Here is a 9,648-nt window from a genome sequence, read left to right as displayed (position 1 = left end):
CTAGAATTTCTGGGAAATTTCAGGGGTGGGAGTGCCCCCAGAAGATGCAGAGGCTGGGAGAGCACAGGGAAGTTTGCTCCTGATACCTAAATCCCACCTGTTTAATACTTGGGGTTTTGTAAGAGCTCCCTTGAAAAGAAGTGCTACAGAAAGAGGGTGTCAACTACCAACAGGGTATAAAAACTGAGCTTCTAATGTTATTTCCCACCTCACTTTTTCTTTCTTTCATTCATTTTTTGTTTGTTTGTTGAGTTGGAGTCTCACTCTGTCGTCCATGCTGGAGTGCAGTGGCACGCTCATGGCCACTGCAGCCTCAACCTGTTGGGCTCAGGCGATCCTTCTGCCTCAGCCTTCCAAGTAACAAGAATTATAGGTGTGTTCTACCACACCCAGCTGATTTTTTTATTTATATAGAGATGAGGTCTCACCAAGTTGCCCAGGCTGGTCCCAAACCCCTGAGCTCAGGCAATCTTCTCCCCTTGGCCTCCCAAAGTGCTGGGATCACAGGCTTGAGCCACCGCACCCAGCTCATTTTTTATTTCTTAAGCATGCTTTCTTTCTTGTAATATACCACCATGGCTGGGCAGAGCCATGATTTGGGTCAGCCTGTGGGATTAAGCAACAACCTCCCAAGAAGGTGACTGACTGGTCGGGGTGTGCCGGCATCCTCACTGCCAGCCACTTAAAGTTGTGCCTAGCCACAATCCCTGGTCACGGGAGAAGTGCAGAGGTCCCTTGGGAAATAACTTGAACCCTGCTTTGATGGACTGGATGGGAAATAGCTTGAGGGATAAAGTCAGGCACTAGGGCATGGGAGTGAAGACTCCATGTGTGAGGACAAGTCGAGCACGGTGCATCAGATGAAGCAGTGGGACTTCAGGGTCCAAGGTCGAGGCCTGACCCCTCCCCAAGCTTAGCTGAGCTCAATGCTCCCCTTCGCCTGGGCCACGTGGGCTCCAATCAGTTCTGTTGCAGTGCTACTTTCTGAAGGACAGATGGGAGAAGAGTAAGACGTTGTCCCAGTGGCCGGAGGGGGGGGGGGGGAGAACCCAAATCCAGAAAAGGAGACCAGAGAAAAATCAGGAGCCAGGAACTAATCTAACTTAGGACCCACAAACTTCTGGGCCTGTGGGACAAAGCTTCACAAAGGGAAACCCTCTGCGGAATTTTTACACTATTGGGTGGGGCAGCAGAAGGCAGAAGCTAGTGCGTGGAATTCTGGGCCACTTTGGGGGACATAAGTTTCACTCATTGGCTGGGGAAACTCAGTTCATCCGGGTGACACAAAAATGGCAGACTTATGTGGGCTGGAATCATCTCAGTGAACAAGTTTGTGACTTCCAGAATAGTGTTTTTAAAGCTTAAAAAAAGAGAAAAAACTCGTTTTATCTTTTATCCCAACAAAATCTTACTCTAAAACCTAATCTGTAAGCCTCTGAACTCACTGGTGGTGAGTTGTAGCAGAGATAGGAGTTGAGAGCTTCACCTGTTCGACTCTGCCCTCCCCACGGCAAGCCTAGAGTTCAGCCACAGACACTCTTAGACTCTCTCCTCTGCTCCCTTCTCTCTCACTCTCACTCACCATTATAGAAAAGTATGGGCGTCACTGAGGCCAGCTTCCTTGCTGAGCTGCTAAGTTTAGCCGTGGACCTCAAAGTCACCTGGAATGACCTTAAATATCAGGTGCAAGGGAAGATGGCAACAGCTGGCAAGGGAGGCAGGGGTCAAAGCAGATTTCAGGACCTTTGGACTTGGATACCATCTGGGAGGTTAACACCTTCTAAAATGTGCCTATCATAACTAAGAATGTCTCACAAAAATGGTAAATACAATCCAAAAAATGCAGGTCGGACTATTTCCTTAGTTTGTACAGGTTACAAGAGGAAGCTGGAGCTCTCTGTCAAAAAGAAATGACTATTAGCAAAATTAACTGCTTTAGTTTAGGCAGTGCTTGTCCTTGTGTATTTGGCTGAAATGATTTGCTCAGTTTCATTGCCATCTTCTCAGTTCATTTCCTTCATTGTAGCCAACTCTAAGAGGCAGCATGCGCTAAGTATGACTGAGCTGCATTTGCTCTGAGAAAGCTGCTTCACTATAATAATGAGTATGTGCAGTAACTTTAAACTCAGGGTATAGTACAAAATAGAACCTAGATGCTCAAATAACTCTCTCCATGTCATCTCATTTTTATACTGCACTAAGGTAAATTGTTTCCCATTCTTTCCCCATCCCCAAGTCCATCAGCAATCCTGTCTACTTTACACCCAAATGCTTCTTGGATCTGTTCCCTTGACTCTATCCCCAGCACTACCCCCAACCACCAGCATCTCAGCCAGCCCGTTATAATGGCATGATGAAGCTCTCAGCCTTCCCTTCTCCCTCCCCTGTCCACAGAACAGCCAGGTCCTCTTAGGAAAGTAGAAAACACACCACTTCCCTGCAAAAAATCCTTCAGGGACTGCCTGCTGCCCTTAGAAGGAAATCAAAACTCCTTGGGAGGCCTACAAGCGCCCACAGGATCCGAGCCTGTCCACCTACCTCGGGGACCAGGCCCTGTACACTTCCGACCTCCCTCCCTGCTCCACGCTCACCATCCCCTCTGTTCTCTGACATACCAGGCTTTTTCTCAACTCAGGACCTTTGCAATTTTGTGTGCCCATGGCCTGGGATGCTTCTTGGGTGAACTTCTTCAGGATCGGCTTCTCACCCTTTGGGTCTCAATTCAAATGGCGCCTCCCCAGAGAACCCTTCCCGAGCACCCAATCTCATGCTGTTCCAATATGACTCGAGTTCACTGTCTTCACCTAGAGAGTGAATGTGTGCGTGTGTGTTTGTGTTCACTGGTTTACTGTGTGTCTCACTCACTAGAATATAAGCTCCATGATAGAAGGCAAAGTGATGGCCACATTCCCAGTACCTAGAAGGACACTGTGCTCACATGAGAGATTCAACTAATGCTTGTTGAATGAATAAACATTCACTTAGAATGCTGTAATCCTCAGGGCATTCACTTAGAATGCTAGAATTCCTCAGGGCATTTTTTTCAAGAATTGTGATTTTATTCTTTTTTTTTTCTTCTAAATAATTGCAAAACAAAGAAACAGAAATAGATCAAATATATTCAACCATGCAATTTCTGACTCTCCCTGATTAATTTCATAAACAGTTCCCTAAAACACAGCAGTTACCATAGAAAAATAACTTTACATAACTGTTAAATAAATCATAAAATAAATTAAAAATTAAAAAATTACATACTAAGTGAGGTTTAGAACATGCCTTTAAGAACTGTATTAAAATAATCACAATTATCTGTCATTACAACATAAACATTATTCAGGCTTACTATAATTTTCCGTGGATCTTTTATCAACCTGCTTAATGAGACAACTAGTCAGTCTTAAAATATGCTACTAGAATGTTCTTTCAACTACTGTACCACATTTATTTCTTAAAATAAAACAAGAAAATGTAAATGCTGCTAAAAATATCATTGGTCACTATAATCTACAGAAACTATCACATTTTGCAATAAACTATGAATTATAACTTACTTGCCTATAACTTATAGGATGGATTTTTCTATTGTCAGAATTAGTTCTGTACACCTTCATAAATACAACACATCTAAAAGCTCATTGGTACTTTGTGGGCTGATAAATTCTTTCTAAACTGTGATGATTCTGTTTTACTGTTCTAAAAAATGAGTAAGTAGGTTTTAGTTCAGCCTATTTTCTTACAAACACTCATTCAAGAACAGTCCTCAGGGGACATTTGTCAGATGTAGTCTAATTCAGTTAAAACCATTCAGAGTACAGGGTTGGATAGAGCAGGCATTCAATAAACTTCTAAGTCAATTTAAAATTCAAAAAGACACAAAAATATTAGTTGTGAGCAAACTTCAGTTTTAAGAGCATTTAGCATTTAAAATGTGTCAGTGAGAAGTTTGGACATTGCTTTCAAGAAAGGACTTGTTGGCTGATCGTCATGGAGAGGAAGATTAGCTGGTTGGAGGGTGTGGGGAGTGAATATGGACCCCTCCATGGGAGGTGGGGGAGCTGGGATGCTGAGTGCGGGGAATGGTGGCAGATCACAGTGAGATAGAGAGAAAAGTAGGGGCCAGATCTGGGTTGACCAGAAGGCTTAGACCATATTCTTGATGGGGCACCATATAGATATGAATCCCTGTTCTTTATAAATGCCATTGTCACTTTTTTGCAGTCATTAATTCAAGTTCTCTGAACTCCCTAGACCCGACATATGTGGGAGGGTAACAAAACTCCAAAATGTGAATTCCACGACAACTTACATGAACATCCCTTCCTGGATGATATCCATAGTTTCTAGAGAAACAAACATAAATCTATTTTATTTCATCTTAAAGCACTCATCCTCATACAGATGTGTAAGAAATGGCAGGTGAACCGCATCAAGTGAACAACCTTGAAAGCACCAGCATCCACCTTCCATCTTAGCCATCTTTAAATAATTTGTTTTTTTCAGTCACCAGCATTCCATACGAATTATCCTGTTTATTTTTAAGTACTATTTTTCATTGTAAATGTTAACTTAATCTGTTCTCTGGGTTGAAGAGTTATCATTGGCCCTAATGAAGCTCATGTACCAAAACAGCCTATGACTTACTAATGCAGTTCTGAAACTGTACTAGTTTATAACTGGGAAATTCCCAATTAAAAAAGCATTTAGGAAATATTCTGATAACCACCCAGTCTCGTAAAACAAAATACAATCACCCACCCTGCGCCTGTTTCCTCATCTGTAAAATGAGGGTTTAGATGAAATGATTTCAACGATTCCTTCAGGCTCCAAGATTCTATGATCCTATATCAACGTAGCAGAATTCTGGCATAAAAGCATAATATAGTACTCGTGTCTAGCTCTATTCCCATCGTACCAGGGAAATTATTTTAACGCTCATCTGATCTGAAAAACTAGGCTTTCGTTTTCAAAGTAATGTCTAAATATATTGGCTATTAATTTTTTCTCTTGTAATAAAGGCTTCATAATTTTCTCTTTCTAATTCAAAGTCTTACTTGGCTTTGTTCCTTAGGACCAAAGTGTGCCTTTTTTGTTCTCTGTACTGCCAAAATTAACACTAAAGTTAAAATTATGGGTGTCAATAAAATTACCACATGAATAGACACCGTAACTCCTCATAAAAATAGTCATACAAGTCTGTAAAATGCACAGTGGGCACGGGACAATACAACTCTATTCCTTTAAACAGACTACTCATAGAACTACTAAACTGCCAAGTTTCATCTTAAATGCCCTTGGGCTTGGGGAAATTGTAAGCTCTCTGAGGTTACAGTTAAGCGAACAACTTCTCTGATGCAGAGCAGCAGACAAATCTTGTGTTTTGCAGTTTAATTCAATTTATTAACCCCAATTTTCTGTATAAATGTGTCTGGTTCTTGTAACAGAAGGTCTCCTACAGTGTTTCTTAAAAAGCAGTTCTAAGGCAACACACAGCCCTCTCCCCCAACTTTCCTGAAGACCACAGCATGGCGAGGGGACGGAGCATGTGGCTCCCATTAGCTCACACGGCTGCGGCATTTTAAGCAACCCCCCTTTTGAAACCAGATTACTAGACTTGACTTTCAAGTGTTTGTATTTGAAATTTAAAAGAAAACTGGCATTGAAAAGGCACTTTTACCAGTTTACTGCAGGTTTGTTTTAAGTGCCACTGATTTCAAACATTAAGGCTGAGCCCGATTGCAATAGTTGATGGAAGGAAACGACACAAAAAGGAATTTTAGAATATTTAGAAATTCTCTAACCATTCTAAAGTTTCCTAATGCTGTATTTCAACACTTGATGGGTCTCTTAAAGAAGGTCCAATTTCCTGAGCTATTATTTGAATAAACTGTAATTCAAAAGAGAATGTAAATAGACTCCTATGAATAATACTGAAGTTACTGGTGTCCACTGGCTATGACTTAGTAAGAAACTCCTCATGAGAGTAGAGTTAAATAAGAGTAACCATGGTGGCTAATGGCACCAAAAAAACCAAAAAACAAAAGAGTTACCGTTCCTATATCACCTGACTTTTTGTGCTTATCAGTCTCTCTAATATGGAGACATGTCACTGGGTGAAATGACAAACCATTTGACTCATTGGTTTCCAGATGAAACCCATTGTCTTCCCAGTCTACATACAATTTTTTGCCCTTTCTTCAGTGTTAAATTTGTCCACATGCTCATTTCAGGTCAGACCTATCTACAAGCTTTCACTAGTCACATTAGCCATTCTCTTGTGACTAAGATCTGACTACCGGTTAAAAAACTGACATTGAATAAGCAGAGACAGACAAGCCAGAAAGGCAACACATCAGGGATAAAAGGACCACCCACAAGCAGTGGTGGGGGAGAACTCCCTGCTGGGGGAGGCTCCTTCCCCATCACCAGAGATGATCCTGGACATCTTCTCCGATATGACATAGAATGCTTTTGGACCATTCAACTATTTGTAGTGTATCTGTAGCTGAAAAGGTAGGATGGAAGTATGAGCCATCAAGCCAATTTCAGGCTTCAGTAATTCAAACCTCTGCTAAGCCTTCACATTATAACCCAACAATTACTATAAGGGGGGTATGTGTTACGCACCACGGGATAAAACCTAGCAGAGTGCCATTTACAGAGCAGACCCTCAAATGTGTGTTGAATAAAAAGGTCCTATATATATAGACAAGGCAAGAAGCTACTACCTTACACGAGGCTTTCCAACACTTGCTGCCACCTGCTTTCTCCAGTTCGGTCTCTCATCCAGAATGAAGTTCAAGTCATTCACCACTAGGAATAAAATCATGATGAAGTACCAGTTGACAAAAGTTGCATGACATCTCTCAGATGGCTAGAGAGTTACAAGGATGTCAAAATGAAATTCTGTAAGGCACCTAGTAACAAGAGTTCATATTCTTTAAAATAAGTGCATCACATAAGACAGAACTAAATCCCTATTTTAAGCCACCTTATACTTCTCTTTCATCTCCATTCTATAGCCGGCCCTGGCCTAACACTAGAGACATTAGATGCTCCAATTTCCATGGATGATAGTTCCCAGCTACAGTTGAATCAATCAGTCTAACGTCTCCAGGGTCATACAGTCTCTTCCCTTCTTTTTTTTTTTTGAGTTGGAGTCTCACTCTGTCACCCAGACGGGAGTGCAGTGGCCTGATGGGCTCCAGTGATCCTTCCGCCTCAGCCTTCCAAGTAGCCGGAACTACAGGTGCGCGCTACCACGCCCGGCTAATTTTTTGATTTATTGTAGAAATGAGGTCTCGCTGCCCAGGCGGTTCTTGAACCCACGGGCTCAGGCAATCCACTCACCTCAGCCTTCCAAAGGCGCGGGATTACAGGCTGAGCCACCGAGCCCAGCTTCTTCCCTTCTTTTTAAGCTAGAAGCACTACAGCTGTTTCTCAGTCTTTGAATTCTTTGCATTATCAGTTTAGGTATAGCAACTATACTGTGACTAATTTTTATATGCAGCTGTAATAGAACAAGAAAGCCTAAGTAAATACAGTTCAAATATGTATAGGCTGACAGTTCTCGAATTACAACAAAATTATACTGACTGACTGCTATGGACTCCCCAACAAGTGAACACCCCACCACCCCTTCCAACTGCCATGGCAGTCGTCAGAAAAGAAGTATGTAAGAATTTAGAGGAATGAGAGAAAGTACAGAGGTCAGAACAGATACACAGAGACAACTTCCAATTCACTATCCCAAAAAGTTACTTTTCTCTCCTAAATTTGACATTACGTGATGGTGGAAAAGGCCAAGGGTTTTGTAGTCAAAATTTTAGGTTCAGAGCCCAGTTGTTCCTCATTAATTATGTTCTTTGGGGCAAATTATTTAAATTTTTGAGTTTCAATTTCTTCTTCTCTTTTTAGTTGGTGTCTCATTCTGTTGCCCAGGTTAGAACGCAGTGGCACGATCATGGCTCACTGCAGCCTTAACCTTGTGGACTCAAGCTATCCTTCCACCTCAGCCTCTCAAGCAGCTGGGACTACAGGCACACTTCAACATGCTAGGCTAAGTTTTTTATTTTTTAGTAGAGATGAGGTTTTGTTATGTTGCCTTTTGTCAAGAACACATAATTACATTCACCTCACTGAGTTATTGAAGGGATTAAATGAGATAATAGATGTTAAATGCTTATACTGTCCCTGAACTCTAATCATATTTAATAAATAATAGTATTAAAAACATCTTCCCCAAGCATATCTAAACTTACTCAGTTTACTCTTTTACAGGAACCTGAATTTCTACCAAAATGAAATTCATTTGATTCTAAAAAGAAGGCTTCTTTTAAAGCTGAAATATCTTTGGGGATTCTAAAAGAGCAGTGGTCTTACATGAGTATGAACTAGTTTAATCAGATTGCTTTCCTCCTGGTTCTCAGCTGTGAGTGTTTGAACAGAGTGAATAGAATGTTTTGACTGGGAGGCAGAAAAGGTAAGATATACAGAACACATACTACTGGGCATGTGTTACTGGGCTGGGAGAGAACGGTCTTAAAGTAAATGGGAAACCTGCATTACACTAGGGATTTTGGAGGGAGAAAAGCAGTAATATGGGAAATATTGTGGCTAGAGAGTTACAAGGATGTCAAAGAAAGTTGGCCTATTTCAAAATATGGGCTGGGCCAATCTTTCGCCTAAGAAAAGGAAAGGAAATAGCACGTAAGTGCTCAGTACTAAATATGAATAACACTAGGAGTTCTGTAATGTCTGATAGGAGCTGGGATTGCCATTCTGGAGAGATCTCCTAAGGAAAATGTCCTGCAGGATTAAAAAAAAGGACTTTCACACAAACTCCCCAAATTTAGCATACTCCTTGTAACTCAAGGACGGCTTGGCCAATAAAATTCAAGTAAGCCACAATCAATGTCTATATTTAAGGGCCTCACATTCACATATGTTCTTAATGACAACAGTCCTTTACAAACAGTGTAAGGCAGTTTTCCTGGCTGTAACGATTTCCCAAGGTCAGAACAATCTTCATTTCTGGAGTGACTTGCTCCAACTCCCAAAGTCGACTTTAGCATCCATCGACCCAGTGAAGCTTCTTAAAATTAGCAAAATGGATCATTTTAACCCTCTATGACAAATTAATGCTCTTAAAACTCTTTTCCTATTCAATTACTTATTGAGCAGTTTCCACATACAAGAAACTGTTAGGAGATGTAAACTGTAGAAAAAAGGCAAGAATCATAATCCCTGCCTTCAATGAGCTTCCAATTTAAGGAACACAAGACATACATGTGTGAAAATATCAGCCATTATAAAACATTCACCTTCCTGTTAAAGCATCTTCAGAAGGGCTATGACAAGAAAACAGATGAATGACTAGAAAATTAACTCTACAACAGAAGTTTTCAGGACCTAGAAATGATCTCCTGCTGGGGCAGTCAAGGAGAACTTTCTGTGGGAGAGAGATTCTTGAATAGCATCTTTCAGGATGAATGGAATGGTTGGGTTTGGGGATATCCCAGAACTATCATGACAACACACTATGCTTGTGTTTTCCCCAACCAAACATCCTTTAAAACTGACTCAACTTTTCGACTTTGTTCGAAAGATGCAAAGTATTCTGTATAAAAAGAGACTCCTTTGACAAAT

The sequence above is a fragment of the Carlito syrichta genome, unplaced genomic scaffold (assembly GCF_000164805.1).
Source record: "Carlito syrichta isolate Samal-C Ts95f unplaced genomic scaffold, Tarsius_syrichta-2.0.1 Scaffold147036, whole genome shotgun sequence".
Classification (NCBI taxonomy): Eukaryota; Metazoa; Chordata; class Mammalia; order Primates; family Tarsiidae; genus Carlito; species Carlito syrichta.
This window is presented reverse-complemented; position numbering follows the sequence as displayed.